Here is a 13077-nt window from a genome sequence, read left to right as displayed (position 1 = left end):
ACAACCTTTGACCTATCGTGGGTGAAATACAATCACTTTATTCACTGAAACGCTGATCTGAACCAAGATATTCGGGACATTATTGAATTTCAGAATTCAAAGGAGCTATTAGTGGCCTTGAAGTAGAAAATCAAATTCCTCCATCTGTTACACAGATACACAATTGCATATCCATTTTTATTTTTTATTAATTTTGTTTGTCTGAGAACAGAAACGTTAATTTTTGTAGTTTGTCAGGACTGCTTAATACATTAATTGTCACAATGAAAAGAACCTAAACTCATTAAAAAACTGTATTTGAAAGTAGAAAGAAGAGGAAGCAATAGTGTTTCAGCAAGTGGTTGCAGCACTGCATGGATGTGGAAAAACATGAACTGAGGCACAGACACACTCACAGACACGCACACACACACACACACACACACACACACACACACACACACACACACACACACTGTAGTGTTGTCACTCACTGAGTCAAGACCACATGTGTGCTCTGAAGTCCTTTCCTCTTAACGTGCCTGCGTTATCTCACAGCTACAGTTGTGGCTTCAATGGCGGTGAGACATCCTGACTTGGAAAGTGAGACTCCATATCTTGAGCAACCCCACAAGCCATAAACCACAGGCAGCAGCTTCTGCAGCCCAGCTTGCTGTGACTTCAAACACTAACAAGCTGGAATAACATTTTGCTTGGGGTGGCTTCCCTTGACGGCTCCCAGCTGCTGGCAAGCTGATGGAAGGAAGACAAGATTTATTACAGGCCTTGTCGCATTTGGATAAAACCTAACCACATCGTATAGAAACTGTGGGATCACAGAATGTGTCATTACTGCTTTTTTTTCTCTGTAGATCAGCGCAAGATCCGGGGTGGAATCAATCCCTTGGAAAATCAATTTCCATGTCTGAGCTTGCGTCTTGCTGTCAGTGGTTCTTGAAAGCTCTGTGTGGAATTAAATTGACATTTCAGGTTGATAGTGAATTATTTTAAAACCTGCTTAAATTTAAATGATACTGTAAAGCCAGAATGAAATGCTTTACCATCAGCATAAAAAATTGAAAGAGCAAAATGCAATAGAGGTGAATCTTCACATTGTGAGACAAACTTCCATCCTACATGGTTTCCGTTCTCATGGTTTGTTAAGATCTGTTTTACACTGTCGGATGTCGTGCTATTTCATAACAGGAAATGTGAGATGATGACAAACTGACGATCTGACCCCAAAACACCCTCTCTGAGGGACTACAGGAGTACACATGGGATGATGAAGTGCAGATATGTGGGCGTTAGGATTTAAAAAATGTATACATATTGGCCCGAGGACATCGGTGAATTGTCTCCACTGAATCACCCTCTCAGGAATGAATGTTAAATCAACAAAAAGGATACTTACCTTAACTCAACAGGTCTGAACAGAGTGTGCTGTCACAGTTCAGTGTTGCTTCATACTTGTAAGACAAGGAAGTGAAGACACAAGTGAGCAACCCAGTTTCACCACAGAAAAAACAAGAAGTGGGTTGAAAGTATATGAGGAGCTTTTCAGTTACAAGAGGAGCTTGAGAGCTGTCATCACTGCTGTTGAAAGGTCAAGTAGTGTGCGTGTGTGTGGTGTGTGTATGTGCGTGTGTGTGTACACTGTGTCTGCATATGGTAGGACATCAGTTCTGCTCGGCTGCAAACACTCCGGCAGAGCAAATCTATCACAGATGCACCAACAGACAAGCGTCTCAGGGCTGGGAGATGATGTGACGCTCTAACCCTGCCTCCACATTGCCATATTGTTTTCTACACTTAATCTGTTTTCACCCTGACTTCAATGCATAATTCAATACAGCAGTGGATCAAATTACATTACAGGCCATAGCTGCACATGTCTAGTTTAAGAGGCACGCTGGCTTGTTTTGATTTTAATGAAATTATAATTAGCCGGTTTGTTTAAAACATATCAACAGGAGTTGATTGTTACAGGATACGTGCTGTTTATCCTCCTGAGAAATGGAGATGAGAAGATGCTAGGACCACCCACCTCGACTTGAATATGAGGCAGGCAGACTGCGGCCGCAGAGCAATGAGCCCTCTCTTACCAGATAAATCTCTGCTTTCATGAACCACATGAGAAGGGTTTACATCTGCAGAACATTTCAGACGACGTTTGGACTTAGTGCAACTTACAATTTAAACATCAGAGAGCTGTGAAGAGGTGGAAATTAGGGATTTGGGTCTGTGTGATGGAAAGTTGTGTGGTTACACAAAACAGGATGAGTGAAGGACGGTTATTCATCTGAGCTGGGTGGATTAAACAGGACACCTGTCTGCCTCAGCAGCTGTCTGTCTGTCTGTCTCACTGTAAAACTATCTTAACTCCTCTGGAAGTCAAATTGTGAATGATTTCAGATAGAGCTTGTCTTTGTGATCAATAACATACACACACCTACACAGAGTGTGCTGGGGTGACTCATCGCCTGTATGTCTCTCAGGCAGGCTAAATGAAGTTAAAAAATAGAAGTGGTTGTTGGTGTGTTTTTTGTCTTTCCACATTATTTAGATTCATAACTGCAAGTCAGGCTGCATTGCACTAAAAATAACAAAGGAGCAGCAGCAGCGCTCACGGTTCTGTGATTGTATTGATTTTGATAGCTGGCCCGAGTGTTTGTGTGGCTTGGGGTGTATTTTATCGAGAGCAGTAAAATAACAAAGGAGATGGGCTGGAAGTTCTCTATGTATACCAATCAGAATTTATAAATTGCTCCATTACCTTTATTTCCCTTGGTTACTCTGGGAACATTAGCAATTATTCTCTCATGGGCTTGGCTCATAAAACTAATAATCTGGTGATTTAGTGCCTCATGGCACGGTGCACCCAGTAGCCCACTCTAATCCATTCATCTTGCCACCTATTAGTTTTATTTTGGAGGGACAAATTGCTTTCCAAGAGAAAATGGGTCAATAGGTGTCCTCTATTAGAAATTGCTAACAATGTAACTGTTTTTTTTGTGTGCATATGTGTTTGGTGGAGTGGTGCAGGCTGATTATCATTCTATTTGCATACTGGGAGGTTGCTTCAATTATCTTTCTTGGGCCGCATGACAAATTGCAAATAGCAAGGTTATATATGCAATACTTAATTTATTCTGTATTTGCCTCTGTGCATGTGTGTGTGTGTGTGTGTGTGTGTGTGTGTGTGTGTGTGTGTGTGTGTGTGTGTGTGTGTGTGTGTGTGTGTGTGTGTGTGTGTGTGTATTGGTCTGCATGAGTGTGTGTGTATGCGTGCTTGTATGTGAACATCTACGTGTGCTGCAAAATGAAGTCAACATTGTTCTATTTCTTTTTTTTTTTCCATTTCTTTCATGTGTTATCATGGAGATGGATGTCAGGGGCTGAGAGCCGAGAGGACTTCTGCTGCATGGTGGCTCAATCCCACTGTTCCATTAGCGGCTCCCCAGGGAGAGAAAGACCTGGAATCTGGGGAGACGGACCCAGATTAGCTCATAAATCACCGCCCTGGGGACCGAGGCAAGGCAGTGACATCATCACTCTGAGACCTTCTGTCCTGTGATCCGGCTGACAGTGCAGTCCAGCAACAGTCGCATACAGCTGATATGAGTTGGCGGCAGACTGTGTTAGAACACATTCCTCCCAAAACTGCCAGGGTTACTTAACATCTGTATCACTTTACTAAATGTGTCATGTCAGTGACTTAATCTGTTTATTTTGTCTATGAAACAGCAAAGTTGACGTTTATTTTGTAGAAATGAACCAGCCCTACATTCAAGTATGCATTAAAAAACATGACATCCTAGATATGCGTGAGTGTGATTGATAGTAACACACAAGCATACATTCTCATGCTGTCACAGCACCAATCCTGCAGTGTTTCTGCTGCTGCTTGGTGGCTGCCGCTGGCTGTGAAGTAGCTGTTTGTGAGGCCTAGTGTGTAGTCGAGTCTGTAATAAGGCCTTTGGATCCCTCCCTCCCTCCCACATACACACACTCAGAGGTCTGTGGTCACACAGCTGGCCCCGGCTGGCCAACCACTCCAACCTCACCACTTCCCCTCTCTGGGTGGGATGACAGACGCAGGGAACAAGGAGAGAAGAGGGAAGGGAGGTGGCCTCCCATTGGTCGCTCTCCAGATGTGGCCTGTCTGTCTGGCTGGAATGTACTGTACATACAGTAGACGGATAGAGAGGCATTTAGACAAACAGGGAGGGTGTGTTTATGTATCCTAAAATGAACCTCTCACAGTCGCATGGCACCTTTGTGGCCCCTGGGCCGCAGGGTGCCTGTCCCACGTCAGCTGGTCAGTTCTCCCGCTGTCACGACACACACCTCCACACTGCTGCAATACAGACGTTTATCCAAAGTGAGGCATGCTGTCCACTAATATCACTATCACTGCACACAATGTGCAGCTGACAGTGAAAACAAATGCTATGGGGTGAACGTTTGGGACTAAATGGAAGTTGACAGTTTTAATTCTGGTTCCTTTGGGGACTCACTTTAACTGGCTGAGAGGAGATGTCTCCCGCAGTACACTCCGGTCCTGCTTTGTTAGTTCATGAAGGGTGGAGGGGATGTATTTGTCGCATGAGGGGAGTCATCACGGTCCCCCAGCGGCCGGCCTCTGTCCCCAACAGGCTCTGCTGATGTAATCTGCCAGACTAAAATTTACATTTACACAGGATCCACAGATGAGATAAGAGGCCCCAAGGCTGGCTTATCTGCTGCTATCAGTGGAGAGGAGCCGAGCCATCCTTCCTTCTCCCCCTGTGTCCTACAGCCCTGTTGCTCTGTCAGACTGCAGCAGATTTGTGTAATGACATCAGAGGGAGACTGAGGCCTGGCGACAGTGGCCCAAAGGCGCCCGAATCATAAACCTAATTGGTGGCTGTCGCAAGTTAACTACATAGCAAATTTCCACATTCTCCCTGTGTTGCTTTAGTATTTGAACGGCTGTGAGCTGGGAATAGTGATTTTAAACAGCTTGTGCCATTTGTAAGCAGCTTCTGTATGGGGGGGGGGGGGTGTTGAATGTTGTACAGAAGTGTTTATGCAAATTATTTAAGCATTTCAGGACGAGAATGTTGCTATACCTTTATTTCTTCATTGATATGATCTATAGCCTTTGCTGAGCTTGTTGTATGGTTATCTTTGCCTTGTAGAGAGGTTTGGGAAACATGAGGAAAGGTAACGAGGACATAATGAGGGAAATGATGTGCACATTTATAAAGGATCTTTGGCTTCTTTGCCTGAGGAGCCATTATAATGATGTGTAGCCTGCCTTGGTTACACAGCCATAGTCATTGCACGCAACCACAGTACCTCTGCTGGAGGCACCCACTACGCCACCACATTCAAAAATACTGTGTTGGGCCCAGCCAATCGGCTGGATCTACAGCCCAGGGTTAAGCGGCTTCCCAACCTCAAAGCAAGGGGTCAGTGTGGAGGAAAGACATCACACAAGAGCCACAATTGCAGCCCTCAAACATGAAAAGTCTCTTTTCATTTTGGACAGCCTTCCCACTTTTAATGGCCGGGTCTACGTGCTGCATAAACAAACAGTGAGGCTTGGTCTGTGCAGGCAGCCAACAGCGGTGGCTTTGGTGGTGAGCTGGATTACAGGCTACGATGGAGCTGTGGTTAAGATGGCACACACTGAGCTCCACTCAGACTCTGTGACAGTCAATCGAGCTCTCTCCCACTTTCTAACAGCTCAGTGGTGACTGCAACATTTCCAGATGTCAGAGCTGTGGCTTCTACAGGAGCCAATCCACACCGTAGGCTCAGTTAGGTGTAAAATATTTCCTGCATCTGTTATTCAAAATAAACTCAGTTGACTTTATTTCTTTAGGCACTTGTTGGATTGTTGTGTATATATAGGCTACATATGTTTAAATCCTGTACCTCATATCACAGGTTTTTTTTCTTGTAGGAGTAGATACGGTATATTGTTAATCTTAAAAGAAAGCAACATCTGTTTTTGAACAAGTCAGCTTTTAAGAGGATTTGTATCACAGTACAAACTTTAAATGCATAGTCAGAAGTGCTCCGTATACAATAAAGTTGTATCTAATCCCCCTCATCACATAGCTCCTGTGTGTGTTTGTGTGCTGCTGCTGCTGCTGCTGCTGCTGCTCTGGTGAATCTGTTTGTGTTTTCTCCTCCCATTCCTGCTGCAGTTCCTCCTCTTTCCAACACTGCTAATGACAGTAAGTGTAATTAGTGCCAGCAGATCCCCCCCACACTAACTGTAACTTCATTAACCGCTGTCAACAGGCCAAGCAACGTTACACATAAACACAGCTCATTATGACTCTGCCCTATCTTTTGTCTCCGCCTTGCTCCAGAATCCCACACTATTTATCTCTATATCTCTCTCTCTCTGAATATACATATATAAATCTCACACCATAATGAGGGTCCTCCAGTTGGGATGGATGAGAAACTGTAAGGTAATTTTTCACTCCTTGCGTGAAGCAGCAAAAGTGTGCAAAACCCAGGCTTTTGTTTTAGTTTCCCATTAAAAGGTGGAAACAGCTCACAGCTGTGATGTGGTTTGCGTTTCGTGTGGGAAAATCCCACATTTTGCGGTTATTATCCAAACAGTACATGAGATGGTTCATATCAAATGAGTCTTAATCACGAAACAGTAAATTGGAGTCAATCAGACTATTGAATACCTGGTGGAACCCATGTGAAATCCATCTCATATTGATTTACTCTCTGACCCATAAATCTAAAACATCACTTTTAATTTTACAGCTCACATCAAAATGCATTGATTGGCCCCTGCACAATCTTTGCAACAAGATCAATTTTCCCTAATAAGGATCTGTGATGTTCAGTGTAGGTTTACGCATCCCTAACCCTGGTTCTGGCAATGTGTTAGTAACATTGTGCCAGTAAATCCAACCTTAGCCCACTGAGGAGGGATTTATAGACTGCAGAGGGTCAGATTTCATGACTTCATTTTCTTTTCTGGAGAGCTGTGTATATGACATGTAAATATGTTCATTTGTCTGGTCAATTATCCTCCATCCTTACTCTATTTGGCTGGCATTGTGCTGTTTGGCTGCGGATAGAGAGATAACCCCAAGCCTTGTTAGATTCCTGACAGGCGCGGCTTGTCAGTCTGCGGTTCTGAAACCTCCCTAATCAAAAAATCTCTTGGAGCGAGCCAGTGGATTCTGCAGGGGTGAGCGTCATCAAAGCCTTTCATGTTCCCTGGCTAAAGGGAGTGAGAGGGGGAAGGGGAGAAAGCTTTAGCAGGTACACTGTGCTCTTTGTTTACCCTTTCTCTTACCAATCTGGTGCACAGATGGCCAACAATTATTTCTCTGTGTGCACATTGCCTCTGGCGAGCCACCAGCTTTTCAGAGATTGGTGTAATCCTTTATTATTTATGATTGTCTGGGATTTTTGGATCAAGATTGAACACAATCTGTTGAATAACTGAGAGGAGCGGGAGGCAGCAGAGTGGAATGAAATGCAAACAAAGAGAGTGGAAATGTAGAAGTCAGGGCATCCATAATGAAGATGTGATGCTCACTGTTGGTAGAACTGCTCCTGAATCCAGCACACTTTAATCCCATTAACACTGACTAAATATACCATTTGTTTTAAGCTTGCCAGTGGTGGTGTTTATGCTAATAGCCTGGTCGCTCCAGGCGGTTTCAGAAGACTTTTGGAGGGCACTGGCTAATAATTAGATTTAATAAGGAAGTCAATTTCTATCCTCATTTAAAATAAAAAATAAGAGGCTTAGCCTCTCATAGGACAGGCATTAATTTGTTGATTTGCTCTTGCTTTTTCTCTCAGGGCTTCTGTCTCCATAATTCTTTAACCCATTTGTGTCCTCCTTTAGGGAACAAAAACACACTGATAACAATATCCAGGGGCCCACACACACACCTATACGATCAATCACTGATCATATGTGAATAATCTACTGATTCACAAACTACTTACTGATATGAAGGCTACTGAACAGTGAACAGTGGTGGAATGTAAGTAAGTACATTTACATTATATCCGCTGTCAAAAACAATGTAGTGGAGTAGAAGTTTAATAACATATACTCAAGAAAGTAACTCCAAACTGTTTTGCCGGTGTACTTTGTTACTTTCCACTGCTGCTTCTGTGAAGGATTTAAATACGTCCTCCTTTGCTGCTGGTGAATTGATGTGTTGTGGTGTAGACATGGAGGTGATATACACTTCAGTAGGTGCTGCTGCTCTGACCTGTCCTGTACAGCAGAGCTCATCATCCTGGTCGACTGCTGGGCTCATGAGCCAGGGTTCCAGCTGGAGGAGCTCTCTGATCTGCTGTCAGACGGCAGGCTCACTCTCCGCTGGCCTGATAACTTCCTCAGCTCTCTATTATTCTTCTCCACACAGTCAAGCTTCTTTTTCTCTCCCCATCCCCTCGCTCTGTCTCTCCCTTTCAACTTAATAATGGAATGAAGTACCCCTCCAGAGCAAGCAGCGATGCTGGCTGCTGGTGGTGGAATCATTTTCGGCGAGCAGGTGTCATTCGGCAGGTATAGGAGCACTTGTGGAGTCAATTTGGCAAGGAGGAGTGGAGCTATAATACTGTGTGCCGGGGAATATGAAATGCTCCTCAGTGAGGCAGAAGAGGTAAAATGCAGTATATAAGGAGCGAAGCCTTCTGTCACAAGGAGATTTCTGAGATACTACACAGCTCATGTTGTCATTATTGAGCTAGTTAAAGAGCTCTGCTTACCTTTCATTACACTCTGCGATAAATTCATCTCAGCATTGACCTCAAAGCTGCTTCTTTCACGTCTCTCCCCTTCAAGGTTTTTCTCTACCATACGCGGATACATTGCTTTTTGATGTATGGTAGAATAAAGTTCACCCTCATGAGACACCAGCCAAACCATTCAGACTCTGACCTTGGTAGCAATTGCACTTTTCTTGCATGGGCTGTTACCTTGACAACATATTTTCCTTCGAGACAGTCATGTGAAGTCATTCCCATACCATGTGAATGTAATAAGTGACCATAACTGAATTTAGGCCTAAAGAATCTTTTTAATCACATTAGCCATTTAGCAAACTGGATTAGAGTAACACAATCTTTGTTGAGCAGCTCAAGGTCTTCTCAATCAACTGGTACCGCTTGATCCTCCGATCAGTTTATTGTTGAATCTTTTCATAGCATTTGTGTCCAGAGGGAAACCGCTGGCGTGGATTAAATCAATGCACATACTAGCTGTGAGCCTGTAACTATAGCTGTAACATGCAGTTTGTTGTCAAAACAGAAATTACGCAGCTATGAATTTCCCAAGCTGAGGGTCTGTTGAACAAGCTCTCTCACTGCATCAACTCTGATTTCTCTGAATTCTTGATTATGCAGTGTGAAGGGTGTGAGAGAAACACGAAGCTTAGAAGGGCTACCGTGCGCCACCATCACCTCTCTGAAAGAATGTTGGTGAATTTAAGTGGATAAGAATATAACTGCCAGCCCTCCAGCTCTGCTGCGTGTGGTGGACACAGAACAACTTTGTGTACAAGCATGAGGCTGTATGAGGAGGGATCGGTGTTCATGTGTCAGCTGAGTGAGGGCTGCTGGTTCAGCACACAGACGTGTTACAGGTTAACACAGAGCAGAGCTTCTGAGGCTTCCTGTGTTTAACTTACACTGTGTATCAGCAGCATGGTTTATGGACTCAGTGTGCTTACTGCGATTTATATGACTAAACTGTAATTGAAAGATGAGGACGTTGTGGCCGCTACGTGGATAGATTAACAAACACATGCAGCCAATAAAGGCTCAAGACAGATTTATTGTCATTTCCACTTTCTGGATGTTAACAATGTTCTGTACTTCATCACTTTACTGTGTATGTTAGCATGTTAAAGCACTTACTGGTGTATTTTTCCACAAACCAAATTATGTTTTCTTTGAACAAATTTAAATGTGAAGATTTCACTCCAAAACTTCAAACTTGCGTCATCAAGAGAGTTGGGAAATATTGACACATATTAATCTGGGCAGATGAACTAAGAGAACAAAGGCTTTTTAGTAAAAAATGTCAAGACCCTACGCTGTGAGTTTAATTTTAGTGTGTTTTGATACTGGCAGAATGCAATTAACCTTGAATTGTTGTGGAAAGGAAAACCCTTCCAACTATAAAATATTTTGGCACATTTGTTGAGATATAAGATAAGACTGTTTTATGCTATGGCAAGACATTGGTGCAAAGCTAATCCTCCAGTGAAGAGAGACAAATTAAATGTTTCTGAAAGAAATTGGAAAAAGTGGATTATTTACATGAAACAAGATGCCTATAAGTGATGTAGCTTTTTGTCTCCAGAAATGAAAACTAAAGAGTAAGATCAGTACTTGATCTGAAAGACAAATCACACAAATTTTGCAAATTCTACCATGCACAGTTGTGTTGTTATTAATGTCTGTACTTATGTTTATAAGTGAGGAATGGTTGATAGCAGAGAATATTCATTAAAGTGGCTTTATTTCTTCTTAAAATACAGCTCAGGATTCCTGACAAAGACCTCATCTTTTTGTTTTGAGACGCTCTTCATGTCTGCATTTTTCTCTTTTGATAAGGACTTTCATCATGTTTTCATTGATAACTGCCTGATCAGTCATACTGATAATACAATGCAGGCAATTCATCTTTCCACCACACACTGTAGGCCCTTTGTTGCATGGAATGTGTGTGTGTTTGTGAATTTCTGCCTCCTGCCTGTGAATGACGTGGCTGCAACACCATGTGTGTGTTTGTTTGTGAGTGTGCGGTATATGTCTGTGTGCATTTCCATGTAAACAGCATGCCAGCACCCTAAAGTGTATAAGTCACTGCAATACAAACCAACCTTTGCAGGCCCTCATTTTCTGCTTCATGAACAGGAAAGTGAGCCTGCATGCAAGAGAGAAACGGCAAAGTGGTTTATTAACTGCAAGTCACATTAATGAGCCAAACTGTGTAATCTGATGAGTTCTACCATATCGTTGCTCTTTGCCTCGTTCTGCGGCAGCAAAACTGTTTCAAACAGTACATTGGTGGAGTAATACAAATATTTCCAAAGAAATGCTGAGTGTGACAGTTATAGCCATGCACCTTTGGACAATAAGCCCTGCAGTAATTGTTTTGTGGAAGAAGCAAAATATTTGCTCACTAGCTATATCTGAGCTGTGTGGAAAGCGAGTTGCTCCTCAGTTCAAAGTGGCAGGAGTGAGGACAATCCCTGCTCTGTCAAGAATTAGAGCCACCTCTGCAAATAGGCCAGTGTGTAATGCCTGAGGGTGGGAGTTTCACTGAGGCTGGGGTTTCCGTGTAAATAAACAGTGTGGGGGTCTCGGTGGGCGGACGGCCCCCCTCTCCCTGGGGTTTGGCCCGGCCTTTTGTTGCCTTTAATCCAAGCACTCTCTATTGAAAAGCATGAGGGGGTGCCTGGCTGAGATTAGCCCGCCAGCTCTTGTGTGTGCTTGAGTTTCTCACAGACTGCCTCCATACTCTTGGAAATAACACAGTTATCCCACATCCTCAAGGTGGCTGACAAGAATGACAAGTAAGACCACTGCTGGGCAATCTCAGACCTTAACATGACAAAATGACCTCAGCATTCCCAAAAGGCCACTGCTACACTCCGTGTGAGACATGGATGGTTGTTTTGTAATTTAGTCACTTTTTTTAGGCCTCATACAGACCATCATTAGATAAAATTTGCTTTATTAACACAACCATAATTAGGTTCTGTTTTATATAAGATTACATGTAATAAATGTGTAAAGACTCCATATTTTGCTAATTTGACAGCTTTGAATGTGTGTTATATATTAAAAGACTGGAGATAATATAATTAGGCTCACCATTTTTATGCATATGGAAGTTGTTTTTCCTCATTTCACAGGCTTGTTATCACAGCCGAGAAATGACATACAACTGATTTAAGTAGCTTCTGTAAAAACAAAAATACAAGTGTCTTATTTGTGGTGTTTGATTGTGCACATCCGACCATGCATGCAGCATAACATTCATATTACACTCAATGTTTAATGTTAGAACCTGGCCTTTTTGATAAAAGGTAAACAAGAACCTTTTGTCTGTTCGTTACATAGGCCCATATGTAAAGGAAAACTACAGGTTGTAATGTTACAACTGTTTGCATGCTTCCTTTCTTCCTTTGTTTAATGTAGGCTCTCATTACCACGTGGTGGTAACAGATTGTTTGAACTGGAGAGAAAAGCCATTCGAAGCTAATTAAGCAGCCATTCCAGGCTCTATTCACAGGCAGAGGACCGAGGAGCACAGGCATTTGTCAGCGCTTGACCCCGCGTGGTATTGATTGACAACGCTGCTCGGTGAATGACAGGCTCGACGCTTCTGGGCCAATGGGAAGCCGGCGAGTAAGTGCGCCGCGCCGCTATTGGACGAGAGGCCTTAAAGCCGCAGAGGAATCCCACGTGGGGCAGAGTTGAACCTTCAAAACAAGGCGTCGCGGCTGCGCTCAGACATGGCTGGTGTTCATATCAGACAAAGGCAATCACTTCTTCTCTTCCCCGCAGTGTAACTATTACACCAATGCTGATAGGTTGGCGCACGGATGTAGTTGTGCACGAATCACGAGATATTTAACACTAAAATGTCGGGTCGGCCCCGTGGCTTTAATTGTGTGGATATCGTCGATCGATTGGTCATTATTGTGCCCTTCCCGGTGTGTGTGTGTGTGTGTGTGTGTGTGTGTGTGTTGGGGTGAGTTTAACCCACGCGTGTCTGATTTGGGCCGTCACTCTCGATGTTTCACAGTAACATCGCTTTGCATTTTATAACTATGTATTACAAACGAGCTCCCATGTCCCCCCTTTTCCTAGTATGGTGATAACAATTCAAGAACGGTTGTTGCACCGCACCTCCCTCCCCCGTCCCGCTGGTGGTGGTCTCACCCAAAAATTCATCAACTTTATTTGGGCCGTAAAAAAAAAAAAAAAAAAAAAACACCCTAATGAATTGCGGATGTGGAATTTGTGTTGTCTCTGTCAAATTTGGATATCATCGTCGGCACATCACTGCCTGCTGCTGTTGTTGTA

The sequence above is a fragment of the Cebidichthys violaceus genome, unplaced genomic scaffold (assembly GCF_023349555.1).
Source record: "Cebidichthys violaceus isolate CVI_PGR_0920_01 unplaced genomic scaffold, fCebVio1.0.p SCAF_3, whole genome shotgun sequence".
Lineage (NCBI taxonomy): Eukaryota > Metazoa > Chordata > Actinopteri > Perciformes > Stichaeidae > Cebidichthys > Cebidichthys violaceus.
The sequence above is the reverse complement of the archived record's forward strand: the minus strand, read 5'-3'. Positions refer to the sequence as shown.